The sequence below is a fragment of the Musca vetustissima genome, unplaced genomic scaffold (genome assembly GCF_032173495.1).
Source record: "Musca vetustissima isolate MV318-11 ecotype Yass unplaced genomic scaffold, APGP_CSIRO_Mvet_v1 utg579, whole genome shotgun sequence".
NCBI classification, from domain to species: domain Eukaryota; kingdom Metazoa; phylum Arthropoda; class Insecta; order Diptera; family Muscidae; genus Musca; species Musca vetustissima.
The window spans coordinates 95,816-112,472 of NW_026876802.1; the positions used below are offsets into that span (position 1 = coordinate 95,816).

The 16,657-nt window shown below is 33.9% G+C and overlaps 1 long non-coding RNA gene across 1 annotated transcript in view; it reads left to right on the forward strand.

Moving 5' to 3' along the window:
- The window catches only part of LOC133321351 (uncharacterized), a 66,751-nt gene that overhangs the window by 45,502 nt on the left and 4,592 nt on the right, over positions 1 to 16,657 (forward strand). The window contains exon 2 of the long non-coding RNA XR_009754010.1: positions 9,108 to 9,134. This is a non-coding gene — a long non-coding RNA (uncharacterized LOC133321351). The remainder of the gene's footprint in view (positions 1 to 9,107; positions 9,135 to 16,657) is intronic.

Genomic DNA, 16,657 nt, shown 5'->3' on the forward strand with positions numbered 1-16,657 from the left:
ATGGTATGGGATGAATTTAAAGGGACATATAAACAAACACACACACAAACATCAACAAATTTTATAATGTGTGTTCGACTCGAAAAAAAATTAGATGTGCGACTATATATCATAATTTAAATCAAAATATTATTATGTTTAGATTTTTTGTTGTTGTTCTAGAAAATTAGAGGCGTTTAGTCCAAAATCTCACGATATTGTAGTATTGTATTATAAATTTTTATAACAAAATTTAATCTGCGTATAGATATTTGTGGAATTTAATGAAAGGCAGATTTATATTGATTTAACAATCGATGTCATAGCCTAGTCAATAATCTCCGACATTTCTACTTCTTGTGAAATAGAAAAAAATCTTAGTTACAACACAATCCAAAGGATGCTTCGGAATGTCCGATAAACTTCCAAAGATTTTTTAGAAGTTTCCTATAAACAGGACACCCTCAAAAGCGATCTGTTTTTTTTTTAAAAAAACCTTCTCAAAGATTTTTTTAGGCAGAAAAAGTTCCAAGACATCAAAACTTCTACGTAGAGAAGTAACGGCTCTAAATGCCTCCGACATGGCAAATTGTAGACACTGACCCTCCGGCGGTGTCACCTGGGTGAATAGTGAGTTATTTTGTGCCGCGCGTTCACCCATAAGAACTACAAAAAATAGGTGGGCTGAGGTGACAGACGTTGGCCGAGTAAGACTCGGGTCGTTTCGGATCGTAGACCCCTCTGTCGAGGAAACGTAAATTGTGTAAAAGCAATAGGGCTGCTACAACAACAACAACAACAAAAAATAGGTTGAGGCGTTGGGTTAGTTGCCCACTCTCGGAAAACCCAACCTATTATGAAAAAGCAAAGAAAACGAAAACCAAACCCCCCTAATGTCGACGTATAAATTACCACGATCTGCGAATCTGCCCTTGGAATGTGAACTACAAAAAATAGGCTGAGGCATTGAGTTGCCCACTCTCGAAAAACACAACCTATTATGAAAAAGCAAAGAAAACGAAAACCAAACCCCCCTAATGTCGACGTATAAATTACCACGATCTGCGAATCTGCCCTTGGAATGTGAACTACAAAAAGTAGGTTGAGGCATTGAGTTAGTTGCCAACTCTTGGAAAACCCAACCTATTATGAAAAAGCAAAGAAATCGGAAACCAAACCCCCCTAATGTCGACGTATAAATGACCACGATCTGCGAATCTGCCCTTGGAATGTGCACACGTTGTACAGAACAGGCGCAGTTTTCGATTTGAAGGATGTACTCAAGAAGTACAAAACCGATATTTTTGCCTTACAGGAAATGCGATGGAAAGGGGCTGGCATAAGTAAACCAGATGATTACGTCCTTTTTTATAGCTGCCATGAAACGAGACATGAATTTGGCTGCGTATTTATGGAACAGGAACATTAACAGGAACATAAATGACCTCGTCTCCAAATTTACTTCAATAGATGAGCGAATTGCTATAATCCGTATAAACGCGAGGTTCTTCTTCATCAGTCTTATTTGCGGCCATGCTCCGAGGGAAGACAAATATGAATAGGCCAAAAACAGCATATCACCGCTGCCCTGGCCATGACATTAAAATTCTACTAGGAGATTTTAATGCAAAAATAGAAAGGGGAAATATTTTTGGTCCCACCGTCGGAAAATTCAGCCTACATGAAGAAACATCCGACAACGGCATGAGGTTGGTAGTTAACATCACCAGATTCAAGCATTTCGATATACAAAATGCCACCTGGATTTCTTCCGATCAAACAACGAGAAATCAAATCGATCATGTTCAGATAGACGGAAGGCATTCATCTAGTGTTTTAGACGTTCGATCGATACGTGGAGCGAATATCGACCCTTACCTTGTAACAGCCAAGGTTCGCACTCGTCTTAATGTAGCAGCAATGGTGCGATCTAATGTAAGACGGAATCTCGACATCGCAAAGCTGCAAACACAACAGGTAGCCAAAGCCTACTCCGCTCAACTTACCCATCTGCTAGTCGCTAACACTCTCTGTATAGAGTGTTTACCACCTAGCCAAGATGATGTCAGAATAGCAATTAATCGATTGAAGAATAATAAAGTAACAAGTGCGGATGGATTACAAACCGAACTATTCAAGACCGGTAGTCGGACGCTGATCAGGAGCATGTACCAATTGATTAATACAATTTGGCTAGAGGAATACATGCCCGCCAAATAATTGGACGCTCAGCATTCTGTGTCCCATCGCATATAAGGTGATATCCAGCGTGCTGTGAGAACGACTGAAGCCAATGGTTAATGGCAGTATTGGACTATATCAATACGGCTTACAGACTTGGCAAATCCACCATTTACCAGATTTTCACTCTGCGCCAAATCCTGGAAAAGACCCACGAAAAACACATCGACACATTCCACCTATTTGTCGGCTATAATGCCGCATTCAAAAGCCGTCCAGAGGTGTTTAATCGGCTACACAAGATAACTTTAACTGGCACAAGGTCAGCAGCTAAAGTCGGAAAGGACCTATCGGAGCCCTCGAACGAGGATTCAGACAAGCTGAAAGTTTGTCGTGTGACCTGTTTAACATCCTGCTGAAAAAGGTCATACGTGAGGCAAAGGTGAACAAAAACAGCACTCTGTACACCAAACAACACATATTACTCGACTACGCCGATGACATCGACATAATGGGTCGAACATTGAGAGCGGTAACAGACACCTTTGAACGAATTGAAAAGGAGTCTACAAAGTGAGACTGGCGAGAAGACCAAGTTGATGGTATGATGGAATTTGAGAACTACAGCTTCGATGTAGTTAAAGATTTTACATACCGTTGTGCCGCAATAAATGAAACTAATTACATCAGTTTGAAATTCGGAAAAGTATAATGTTGGTCAATAGATCCTAATATGGTCTCATTCAGAAACAAGACCCCCTCTCGCCAGACAGAACTCACACTCTACAACAACTCTACCAGTGCTGGTGTATGGATCTGAAGCATGAGTACTTGCTAAGCAGTTGAGGCAGCTCTTGAGTGTTTGAGAGAAAAATTCTGCGAAAGATATTCCGATCTGCGGAGAGGAGGCCACGATTTCGAGGGAAATATCAAGTGGTGGACGACATATCGAAACACTGTCTTTCAAATTGGAAAAACTGCGCACAAGATCGACGTGCCTGGAAATCTGTCTATGGAAGACCATAATACAAATATATTGAAAATGTTGACCCTTTGCGGCGGATGTACTGGAAGAAGTGGATCAATGAGTCCCTTTTCCGGTTTGATCTAGGTCTGGTAAAGATAATAGGTTGTGCAAAGTTTAATTCAAGTGGGATAGTCCGCAGGATATTATAAAACTAATGTTTAGCACAATTTTGCCCATTTTGTGGGGGAGGTACCAGAAGGAGTTAATGGATCGACATTCCCCATTTTCGAAAATGAACTAACTCCGAAGAATTATTACGATGTGCAAAAATTGGATAGTTATTCCCTTCGAGAGTTATCGTGCCCAGCCGACCAGACAAACAGGCGGACATTTGTAAATCAACTCTTTTTTATCGGATAAAATGTGGATGTGATGGGTCAACGGTCCTGCATGTTTGGAAATATTCCAATCGAAGTGGAAATGTACTTCAACAATGAAAATGTACATAAATAATATTCACATTTTCATTATAAGACGATAAATATATATAGTAGTCCTCGTATATAAGAATACCTTAGGGAGGCCTATATTTGCGGAAGAAGACAAGGTGGTCAGTTTTTAAAATAATTTATTTTTATCCCCACCCACTGTGCTTGATACCCATTCAAATAGATTTTTTTCAAAAAAAAAAAAAAAATAAAATAAATAAATAAATAAAATAAATAAATAAATAAAATAAGTGAAAAAGCGGTAAGTTCGGCCGGGCCGATCTTTGGATACCCTCTACCATAGTTATATTTACAGGTACTAGAAATGAAATTTGGGGAACATACAAAAAAGTGGACCTATACCGACTGTTTCTAAAAACGGATTATGTAAACTATAGTAAAAATTTTAGAAAATTTTAAAGGATAATTGTACCCTCTGCCTTATGGCTTATGAGGGTGTATACACTTTAAGACGGTAAAAATGTGCCTCATCGAAATATTGGTTCTAGACCCAATGTTTCTTTGGATCAAATCCGTTTCAGAAAATTTAGATTTCATCCGAACTTTGCCCATGTTATTATTTCTTCCAAGCTTAGTTCAAATTCGAAGATGGGGAATATCGGTCCACTCCTTCTGGAACCTCCAATCATGGGCTAGGTCTAAATGCGGCAATAGTTCATTACCGAACCTTACGTTCTAATTTTTTATCTCTCTATCCTCCGCAGGTGAAATGATTACAAAAGAGTCTTAGCACCAAACTCAAAACGCGCAACAAATCAGATAACTATTTTAATATAAATAGGGGGTTATATGGGCTAAAATAGGCGAATGTTAATAATTTTTGGTAGGGAAATTTGTTACCATATACGACTACAAAATACCAAATTGCAGCAAATTCGGTTGAAAAATGCGCTCAAGAACCCCAAAATACCGAAAATTGGGGGTACCCTTATATGGGGGATATCCGAAAAAATTGACATATATTTATAATTTTATGTGGAGAGATTTGGTAACTATTTAGAACTCGAAATACTAAATTACTGCCACTTCGGTGGAAAAATACGATCAATACCCCCAAAATACTTAAAATTAGGAGATACCGTTATATGGGGCTACCAGAAAAAGTAAACCTATATTTATAATTTTTTGTAGGGACATTTAGTACCAAATTAGAACCCAATGTACCAAATTTTAGCGTATTCGGTTGAAAAACGCGCCCAAGAACCCCAAAACACCGAAAATTGGCGGGTACTATTATATGGGAGCTATGGCTAAACGTGGACCGATATATCCCATCTTCGAACTTGACCTGCCTGCAGACAAAACACAACCCTATGCAAAATTTCAGCACCCTATCTAAATTCCTTCAGAAGATAGCGTGATTACAACAGACGGACGGACAGACGGACGGACATGGCTAGATCGTCTTAGAATTTTACCATGATCAAGAATATATATACTTTATAGGGTCGAAAATGAATATTACGATGAGTTACAAACGGAATGACAAAATTAATATACGCTCCATATTATGGTGGAGGGTATAAAAAATGAACCAGCACAGGCACCCCACCTTAATATACACAAACATTTTATCCAATAATCACAAATATTTATTATTATTACTCTCTCTGTTGTTGTTTTCTTTTTGTTTTAATTTAGTGGATATTTTCAATAAAAAAAAAATCAAAAGAAAATTGAGCGTAGGACGTTTACTTTTAGCAGATTATAGCAAGCTACCTAGGCTAGCCATCCAACCAACCTTGATGGCCAAACAGATTAAAATGCCATCGATTTTATTCTATAGACACCCTCCCCCACCACCAGTGTTGCCAATTTAGCACTTTTAGTGCTAGATTTAGCACTTTTTGAACTCGTTTAGCATCAAAAAAATTGATCTAGCACCTAGCACTTTTTTTAGCATTTTTTAATTTCTTAGGATTTTTTTTTTTTAAATTTTGGTTTCAATCCAAAAAATCCCGTTTTTCGATTTCATATTGACGCAGTGAATTTTTGCTATGTTTTACGCGATGAATTTGATTTTCCAATGCTATCCTGCATGTGCCGTGCATTCCAAATTTCTTAAAAAATGGTCGAGTACTTCATGTGGTGATTATGACATTGTCTGTTGGTAGATTTTTTATTTGGGAAAATGAAAAACCAAATTAAGTTTTACATTTTATGGGAGCGATGTAAAAATAATGAACATGAATTATGTTGGAACTTTCTGAAAACAAGTTGTTTATTCCCGAATGCCAAGTTATAACCACTTTATATTTCCGAAAAGGCGAGCGTACCCCTATATATTGGGATTGTGCAGAATAAGGACCAAAATAGAAAAATTCCGGCAAACATATTTTTTTTATATTAAAGTCGCTGTTGGGAATGAGATTATAAACCCTTAAAAGTACGCAAATGGGACGAAAATTGTTAATTTTCTTCATATTTGTACGCAATGTCAAATTACAGTTATTTACCTTAACCAAATTTGAACATTATTAGTAGACCTCGGATTTTTGCATATTTTTTATGCTTTATCCGATTGGACTCAAATTTTGTATTTAGGCGTTTCATGCTTTAATTGATCGATATTTGGGGTCATGTCAAAAATATGCAAAAAATATGCAAAAAATATGCAAAAAATATGCAAAAAATATGCAAAATATATGCAAAAAATATGCAAAAAATATGCAAAATATGCAAAAAATATGCAAAATATGCAAAAAATATGCAAAATATGCAAAAAATATGCAAAATATGCAAAAAATATGCAAAATATGCAAAAAATATGCAAAATATGCAAAAATATGCAAAATATGCAAAAAATATGCACGGTATGCTAGGTCGATATGCGTTAAATATATGCAAAAAATATACAAAATATGCATTGTCGATATGCAAAATATTCAAAAATATGCAAAAATATGCAAAATATGCAAAAATATGCAAAATAAGCAAACATATGCAAAATATGCAAAAATATGCAAAATATGCAAAAATATGCAAAATATGCAAACATATGCAAAATATGCAAAAATATGCAAAATATATGCAAAATATGCAAACATATGCAAAATATGCAAAAATATGCAAACATATGCAAAATATGCAAAAATATGCAAAATATGCAAAATATATGCAAACATATGCAAAATATGCAAAAATATGCAAAATATGCAAAAATATGAAAAATATGCAAAATATGCAAAATATATGCAAAATATGCAAACATATGCAAAAATATGCAAACATATGCAAAATATGCAAAAATATGCAAAATATATGCAAACATATGCAAAATATGCAAAAATATGCAAACATATGCAAAATATGCAAACATATGCAAAATATGCAAAAATATGCAAAATATGCAAAATATGCAAAATATGCAAAAATATGCAAAATATATGCAAAATATATGCAAAATATGCATAATATGCAAAAATATGCAAACATATGCAAAATATGCAAAAATATTCAAAATATGCACGGTATGCTAGGTCGCACTATTAAAGATAGAACTTTGAAATTTTGCACATATATTATTATTACTCCTAGGATGTTTGGTATTGGAAATGGGATATATCGGTCCACGTTTTAGTATATCGCCATATAACGGTTATATATGTTTGCATGTTTTATACATATATTTAGCAAATTTTTCATAATGCCCCAAAAATCTAACAGTTGAACCATGAAACGCATACATACAAAATTAGATTTTTTGCATATTTTGTATATTTTTGCATATTTTGCATATTTTTGCATATTTTGCATATGTTTGCATATTTTTGCATATTTTGCATATAATTGCATATTTTGCATATTTTTGCATATTTTTGCATAGTTTGCATATTGTGCATATATTTTGCATATTTTGCATATATTTCGCATATATTTTGCATATTTTGCATATGTTTGCATATTTTGCATATGTTTGCATATTTATTGCATATCGACCTAGCATACCGTGCATATTTTTTGCATATTTTTGCATATTTTTGCATATTTTTGCATATTTTAGCATATATTTTGCATATTTGGCCTATATTTTGCATATTTTATGCATATATTTTGCATATTTATTGCATATCGACCTAGCATATTTTGCATATATTTTGCATATTTTGCATATTTTTTGCATATTTTGCATATATTTTGCATATTTTGCATATTTTTTGCATATTTTGCATATTTTTTGCATATTTTGCATATTTTTTGCATATCTCGTGCATATGCAAAATATGCAAATATGCAAAAAATTAAAAAATATGAACCCTTCAAATAATTCTAAATCCTTTGAAACGAATTTGTGTCCAATCAGAATTTCGATATCTTCATTATTAAAAAATATGCAAATATGCAAAATCCGAGGTCTAATTATTAGTATTTATAATTTAGTAGGAAGATTTCAAACCCCATCAAAACAAAAAATAGAAAAAATTTAGTCAATTCGGTTGCTTGTCCGACATCCCCAAAATGTCGAATAATGGGGAGGGTACCGCTCTCTGGGGGCTACCCCTAAATATGGACCCATATTAATAATTTTTGATAAGGAGATTTTTTACTAAACAAAATTTAAACAATCAAATTAAAATCAATGCAATTGATGAGGACTACCCTTAAAAGTTGACCAATATTGATAAGTTCTAATAAGAAGACTATACATCCAGGTATAACACAATATACAAATATACAGCAATTTAGGTTGAAAAAATGTGCCTAAAAGCTTAAAAAAACAAATATTGGGGTATGGTGTACACAAAAAGGACCGATATATTCCATTTCCAATATCAAATCTCATAGGAGTAGTAGCAACGTATGTGCAAAATTCCAAAGCTCTGTCTTAAATATTGCGACCTCAATCGGACGGACATGGCTAAATCGACAACGAATAGCCGCTAAGCATAAATGGGGTTTCTGATTAATATTTCATTATTAAATATTAAAAATTTTGTTCTAGAAATTTTTAGCACTTTTTTCTGGCACTTTTTTAAATTTTTTAGCACTTTCTAGCATTTTTTTCAACAAAATCTAGCATTTTTCCTCAACAAAGTTTTGGCAACACTGCCCACCACCAACAGTCTATTTTTATAACAACAATATATAGTTTAAAATAATATTTGTTGTTCTTTTTGTTTTTCTATTTCGATTTGTATTTTCAGATTATTTGCGTTTCTAACAACAAAAGATTTATTGATGTTTAATTTATGTTTATTTATAAGTTGATTTTTTTCTCTCAAATTTCTTTGCTTTTGGTTGTCTGTTGATGATCTTAACGCACCTCGTCAAACTAGTAGTGTTTGAAGAAATACGAAAAAACTATTTATCAAACTATAAATAATTTTTTTTTTTAATTTTTATGAGTGATTTAACAACAATATACAGTAGCCATTGATTAGCTTAATTTATTTTATTTTATGATATTTGTTTTTAAATTAATTTATAAGCAATAATTATAATAAATGTTTTATTTTTCACTTTTTTTCTAGGTAAGTTTGTCAGCTATGAACGGTGGCGTAAGTTTCATTTTATTTACTTTTTTATCGATATATATTTTTGTATCTTTTTATTATATATTATTTTTTTAAACATTTTCCAAATTATATTATTCCTATTACCATTGCCAACATAAACAATAAAATAATGTCGAAATTATTTTTTATTTTCCCACATAATGTTTTTCTCCAGTATTTCATTTATTTTTGTGCTTCTTTTCGCCTGCGTTGATATTTATGTTTGTTGAAATTGTTATTAATGTTCGATTTTATGGAATTTACATCATCACCACCGCCGCATACACACCACCTACCACCGACTGACAGATTTGTTTATATTTTGTTGATAAATAAATAAACATAGAAAACTATGTTTGTCATATTCTTAACTAGATCGGCGTGAAAACACATTAAAATAATATTTCAATTGAATTTGAGCCAATAAAATAATGCCACAACTGTGTTGAGAAAAAAAATGAGATGTGACGACCATAATAAGGACGAACATCAGGCCCTTTCATATTAATATTTTTTTATTATTAAGGGGACCCCCCATTCTCGGGATCAAAAAATGTTTTTGATTTAAATCGAATCTAACCTAATTCAAGAATGTCCCTACAAAATTTCAAGTGAAATCTCAAGAACTCTTGAAGATATAGCCGATTTATTGTGTCAGCATCATGTGACGGCTGAAGGGCTTCTCAAACTTTAAACGCGTTTTTCTCTAAACATTGGGGGACACTATAACTCAAAAACTAAAAACCCAATCGATTCCAAATTTTTAAACGTTTCTCTTTGAGTATATAGCTATCGTATGAACTAGGATAAAGCCAATCGGTGAATATCTTCTTTATTTTTTAACTTGGTTTTTGGTCAAAAATAGGTGATTTTTCAAAAATATTTTTTCAAAGGTCCGTCATTTTGTTAATTTTAGAGCGAAGTCAGTAATCCTAGTTTATACGAGAGCCAGACATGTAATCTTTCTAACACCGTTGAATTTTAATTAAGGACCGTAGTATCTAAAAACGTGAAGAACTTTAAAACATGCTAAGTCGACTTAGCATACTATGGTTCGGTGGCGTCGATATGTGCATAGTTACAAACCTTAACAAGCATTGGTATTGATTTACCAGCCCTTTGAAAATCTAGAAAAATTGAAATCGTGAAGGGTGGGTGGGTGTCTCCGTCATGGGATATATTCACGTTTTAGCATTGCTACGATTTGATCCGATTTTTACGGTATTCTCCTTATAATTAAAACTTCCGAATTTCTGTATTTCGAGGGTACTGCTGTTCACGGTTTTCATGCAAATTGGCTGAAATTTTATATTTTAGATCTCGCAATCCCTACCAAACATTATTAATATTGTCCCAAGTTTCGGTACCAACCATTTACACTTTAATAAGCTAAAAATGGTGCGCTGCAGGACGTAAATAAAACAAATTTAAAATATTTTACCATATTAAACCTTATTTTGTTGGGAATTTTCGAAAATTTTTTGAAACATTTTGGTCGATGTCTCAGCCAGAACTTGCTAAAAATTGAAGGAAGGAAAATTATTAGGATGGTCAGGGTTTTTCGTAAAAAAGTTTAATTGTATCGAATCACATTATCCTGGTGGCCTGTTGATATCGCCAAGACGATAAATTACACGGCCAGGAAATGTATATCGCAGTAAAGTTGTGTGGCATGTGGCACCGTCTTGTTGAATCCACATATTCTGCAATAGGGGGCAAAAAACTGATCTTCATATAGAAGTAGCTATAGATCCAAATGCAAAATACGCCATAATGTGCCGTAAGACGACGGGAATCGTCAAATTCTGGTCTTTGGCAACACCTTCACTTACAGCAGCGATATTTTTATCGGAGCAATTGCATGCGTAAACCACAAGAAGCATCTTTTTTGTAGATGGGTTTGAAAATTTGCGTTGTGTGGTATTTAACCGATCCAGGTTCGTCAATTTCAGAACTTTAACTAAAAAGCAAAAAAAAAAACAGTCAGCGGAGCAGTATAGTCGGAGCAGTATAGTATAGACGGGGCCGACCATACGATACCCTACACAACTACCACGGAACTCAAATTTTCTGCGGATGTTTATTCCGAGCCTGGGCAATATTTCGTGATATTTGCACCCTCTTGCCCGATTAGAGATAAACAGCACCTCTTCCTCACACAGACATATTTTCCGAATATTACGAGTATTCAGTACAGCTATTGTCCAGATTCCCTTCACCGTGGGTTGTGTTGTGATATTCGGCTTTCATTTGTGGTCTATAGATCGACTCGAAAATAACACAAAAATTTAATTTTCATCACCGAAAATTATAGGCGTTATCCTTGACCATAACTGGAACCTCATGGAACATTTCAAAGCGATCAGCGCTATAGTTCCGCTCTCTAGAGTGATAATGGGTTAATAAATAATATACGAATACAAAGATAACTGTAAATATTTAGGTGTAACTCCCACATCCGAGAACATACAACAATATCATTGGTATTAATTTAAAGGTCAACCACTCCTCTTGGATATAATATCAACTTATCGGGTCTATGTCCTTCAGGGGTAAATATATACGCTATAGAATACAAATTTTGTCATTTTTCACACAAAAGTCAGTAGTCGAGATATGACGATCGGTATACTTAAAGGTGGGTCTTGGACCAATATTTCCCGGCGTTACAAACTTTTGGGGCTGCACAAAGCTATAATACCCTGACAACATAGTTGTGTAGGGTATAAAAATGGTTTAACAACTTAGTTTAACAGACATCGTATTTCAGTCCGATATATGATAATCCCTCACAAATCCATTTCTAAAAATAAAGTAAATTATTTTAATTCCGAGAATTCACGAATTTTCAAGTCCAAATTTTATAGAGGATCCAGATCTAGTCCAATATACTGATCCCAAATTCAGAGGAACAATCCTTTCATACTGAAATATGTTCGTAGGCCCTGCTCAAAAGTCGCATCCTTACGGTTTTTTTAAAATTCTTCTCTTAAAGAATCCCATATTAAATGACCTTTTATGTTTGGTGTAATTTTACATCGGGCTTTGCAGTCATATGGATTGAGGTATTCTAATTACAGGTGATGTGAGAAAGTTCCTAAAAAAGATCATTGATTACTTTCGGAAAGGCAGAGAAGACTATAGTTTCGGATTTCGCAACAAATCCTCATCAGTTCTCTTAGTATTGTCTATCCCAGAAGTTTGTTTTTTGTTTTTTTTTTTTGAGGTATATCGTCCATTTTTCTGTATTCTGAAGGCTTTAGCCGCATTTTATAACCGAAAATGGGGACGATAATTTAGCATTCTGAATTTTTGGAGGTTGAAATACATCTATGCAAAAATTATTAAGGTACCGCCCATTTTCGCCAAAGTGGCTTCATAAGTTAAGTTTAAGTGATAGCATTTTATTGATTAATTTTAAATCCTACATAGGAATATAAGATAAATTGTTTGTATTATTTATTGACCTTGAAGATATGAATTTCAATAAATAAATAATTTAATTTTTGGATGTTGACATATTTAAAGAAAATTATTAATGTAACTGGAAATAAAAGTTATAACCTTAAAAAAGTTCCGACCACATTTTCGTTTTTTTAATGCTTTGGACACATTCCCCACTGAAGTGGCGGTATTTTTGTCATTATGGTTCATATTTTTACATAGCCCACATAAAGGTATCTACCAATTTTTTTTTTGTGTTTTCAGTCCAATATTCAACCTAGTGTCTGTAATTTTATATTTCATTTTCTCAGATCACAAATTGTCTCCAAAAATTCGTCCAAAGACAGTTTTGATATAAAGGTCCCAACCATTTAAACCCAATTTTGAATGCATACCACATGCTGGAGGGTATACAAATTATTCTGTAGCAATAATATTCCGGCATTGAGAGTCGACTACTTCTTATAAAAAATTGGCTCAAAGAATCGATGCGTCCCTTAGGGGAATGCTAAATTTTCTAACAATTTTTTATCTCAGCCATGTGGGAAATGAGGATATACATCCTTTACCTGTTATCTTTACAAAACTTAGACAAAGGTCGAAGATGGGATCCACTGCAATATTTATAAATCAAATATGAAGCAAGTGGAATGTTCCGTCGTCGTATTTTTTCCAAATCTAAATCAAGTCCGAATTCAAACTTAAATAAAATTTTAAGACGTTACCCATCGGCCCACTCCTTCTGTTACCTCCCACACAAAAAGGTCAAAACTTTGCTCAACATTTTTTCACAATATACTGTGAACGGACTATCCTATACTTATCCAAAATAGGGTAAACATTTTTTAAATTTATAAATATCATGTGAAGAGAACGGAATATCCAATTTTGTTGAAACTTTGTACATGATAATAGTTGCATAACTGAACCTAAAAGAATCTACTAATTTTACAAGTTTTGCAACTTTTTATTCGAAAACCGTTCCTGAACCCACAAAACTGGTAAAACATTGAATCGAATTTAATAGAGCCCAAAACAAAATGGCGTTCTCTTCGTAAACATTTTACTCGAAAAATTTGGTCGAGTAAAAGTGGTAAACAGGAATGCCTACTTCTGATTGGCTGTTGATTTTGAAGTATTGCCATCTAATTTTGGCATATTTACTAGATTTGCGTTCCCGAACTTTTTAAATTATCTGGTACTTAGAGAACTATTTTGAAATGTTTCCCTTTTACTAGTTTTACTATTAAAAAAGGACTGGAACAGACCTAATATGTTTACCTTACATAGATCAAGCTCATTAGACCTCAGCAAACCATAGTATGATGGCATATACCTGTCGACAACAACTTCCTGACACTTTTTTACTTATTTCTGTAAAAATTAAATCAATTTTTACGTAGAGAAGTTTCTAAATAAGGGTTCCCTAACATTTATCAGCATTTACTATTACCCTCACCATATTGCCATATTGGAAAATGTGGGACGGCGGGGGGAACAATGAATTCATGTTGACATATGGTAGCAAGGGGGATTTAAACTTATTGAGAGGATAAAAAAGAAGAATCGTAAATTTGTAAACTATGTTCGATATAATTTAATGTCTGATATCAGGGAGTCATATTTAAAATTTCCCAGTTTTAGTTTTCTTCCTTTAAAAATACTGAATTATGTTTGGAGGGTGGTTAGATCTTTGAAATAAATAGCTTCCATAGGTATCATTCGATGGGTCTACACAAAAACATGGGACGGACTGTATTGAAATCTTTACATATCATTATTCATATTCTCTACGTAAGGTCCCCTCCCCTCTTTACGTGAATACGTTCTTCCCCTTGTCTAATGGACCATTGACAGCATCTCATAGAATACAATTTACTTACCAAAAAGGCTCTGACTGTTACTTGGAACGAACTACTCAAGTTATTCGCGAGTGACGGAACAAAAAACAATTATCGAAAAACATCGACAAAATATTTTGTTAAAATTCCATTCATTCACATCTTCATTGCCTGAGGAGATTATTGAAGTAGTGGAAGGAAGGTATTTCACCTTTTCTAGTGATTTTTTGTTTGTGTTGGCCAATTATAGATAATATCGTCATACCAGATTGTATGTACGCAAATCATTAAATGGATGCATTTTTGGGCAAACGGAGGAGACAGAGAGATGCAGGCTAAATGTGAAAATCACACTCAGTCAGTAGTATGATATCATTTTAATATGTTGTAAAACTTATTATCTATTTATTTTATTATTTGTTTATTATTTTTGTGATATTCATGTTTTTGGTATTTATACCACAAATGTACTTAGGGATTAGTTGTTTTGTGTGCTGCTGCAGATGTGATGAAATGCAAATGTGGTTAACTGACGGTTTAAAGTTTTCTTGATTAATGGTAATAACGATATATAAAATAGAGCTTAGAAATCTATTTACCATATAGAGCTAGGGGACCATTTCCTTTTTTATTTTTATTTACTTTTGTATTACTTATCTCATTTTGCATTTCATCCCCTAAAACATCTCACCCAAACAATATATTGTCGTATGTTCTTAAAGACTACGTAGTTGTTTGATTTGAAAGCCAAATATGTAAAATATTTTCTTGATGATGCTACTTAATGTGTGCTGTCTCTATGTATGTCTCTCTGTCTGTATGTCGTTTTCATCTTTCCTCTGTTTGTACTCAACAATTTCAATTGCCAACAGTTGGCCGTCCCAACGTTCGACGACCACTTGTTAGTTTATATTATGGAAATGATGATGGCCTAAGACTGAATTATAGACAATAAACAGACAATGCCAAAAAGACAAGAAAAGAAAAGACCAGCCAGTCAGTCACTGCAATAAATTTAAGCTAACGATTTGGCATAAAAATAAGGGGGGGAAGGAGGCGGCGGAGGCCAATATGATTAACTGTCTGCTGGGGTATTTATTGTGATTTATTTGACAAGAATGAGAAGCAGATATGAGGGAGAGAGGGGAACGGGTAGATGATTCAACTATTGCAATAGCTGAGGTAAGAAGTTGTTTGCAAAGGAGGGGAAGGGAAAACATTGGGGATTGGTTCCGATACAAATTCAATTGGGAAGTCCCTAAATTGGCATATAGATGGTGTTACTAGAATTAAATGCATATGATTCTTACGAGGGCTGCTGTATACATTTCTGGCCCAATCATGAAAATGCTAATATTTATCATTCTGTTATGTGTGGAAGTCATTAGATGCCATTTCAGGGATGACCGAACAATTCCCTGTTTTTGTCCTTCAAAAATGAGCTAATCAAGAAGAATTTCTCGGGTGACTGCAGGCTAACACTCCTTCAGAATTGACAGTTCTACGATGGTTAAGTAGAACAGTGGTCATATGGTCAGTTTTATCGATGGAACAGGCGACCACTTGCCTGGAAGTACTCCCAGTAGACCAGTAATATATTAGCCCTGGTAATATACCACAACCTTAATGGCTTCCACAGCCTCAGGAAATTCATCTATCAGGAGTGTTCTTGAAGGTTTAGGCTTAGCGAACTGAGCACCAAAGACGTTTAACATAGCGGATGCCCAATTGAAATTTGTATTAAATATTTTGAAAAAATATCCAAGGAAATCTACTAAATTATTATCATGGTTCTTTTCTTGTTACCCTATCCCGATTTCTGCCACAAACACACTAAAAATCTCCCATTCGTAATCTCCCAAAAGTAATTAATTTAACCTATATACTCGTATATTTGCCAAATTGATTTGTTGTGTGTAAATGTTAATTTGAAATAGAAATTGAATTTTCATTTGAAATACAAATGTTTTTCCTACATTTTAAAAACAAATCCCTAGAAAGTAGAAGAGAATCAGCAGTTCAAGAGGAGGGGTACACAATGATTAGTTGTTTGCTTGCTAAAGTAATTGATTATCGACGACAGGTGGTTCTTTTTTTTATGATGCTGACTGACTGACTGCAGGCAATTCACTTCGATCGCCGATGTTTTTTTTTAGTTGTCGCAATACCAATAGCGATTTGAACACAATACAGTACAATCGGAATAATTGAAATTTGCAAAAAAAAAAAAAAAACATGTAC